Source organism: Tupaia chinensis, unplaced genomic scaffold, assembly GCF_000334495.1.
Source record: "Tupaia chinensis unplaced genomic scaffold, TupChi_1.0 Scaffold000578_2, whole genome shotgun sequence".
Lineage (NCBI taxonomy): Eukaryota > Metazoa > Chordata > Mammalia > Scandentia > Tupaiidae > Tupaia > Tupaia belangeri.
The window spans coordinates 7,293,174-7,293,621 of record NW_006160094.1 but is presented as its reverse complement, the minus strand read 5'-3'; positions in this window follow the sequence as shown (position 1 = coordinate 7,293,621).

Below are 448 nucleotides of genomic sequence, written 5' to 3'. Positions count from 1 at the left end.
AAAAAATTATAATCAAAAATAAACTATAAAAAAAAAGAGAGAAGAGGATAGAGAAAGATAGCAAGTGAACAATAGAGAGGATGTTCGTGAGAAACAGATATGGTTTATTATCTGTTGATGATGACGTGTATAGTATTCTCAACTGGACTGGTCTGGGAAGTATTTCATGATGGGTGAAGTCTTTTAACAAGCAAAATGAGAAATAGTGATTGACTGTTTTAAAAAATTATAATAATAATAATTATTGGGAAATGCATGGAAAAGACTTTGAATGATAAAGCGGGGAGATCGATGCCTCTGTATTGACTGACATGCATGGCATTCCCTTTTGAAAAAGCAATGGAAGTCAATGTAAAGTTATATGTAATCCAATGTAATAAAAAAAATAAAAAAAAAAAGAAACACATGCATTTATTAACTGAATAGAATACAGCTAAAAATAAACGTA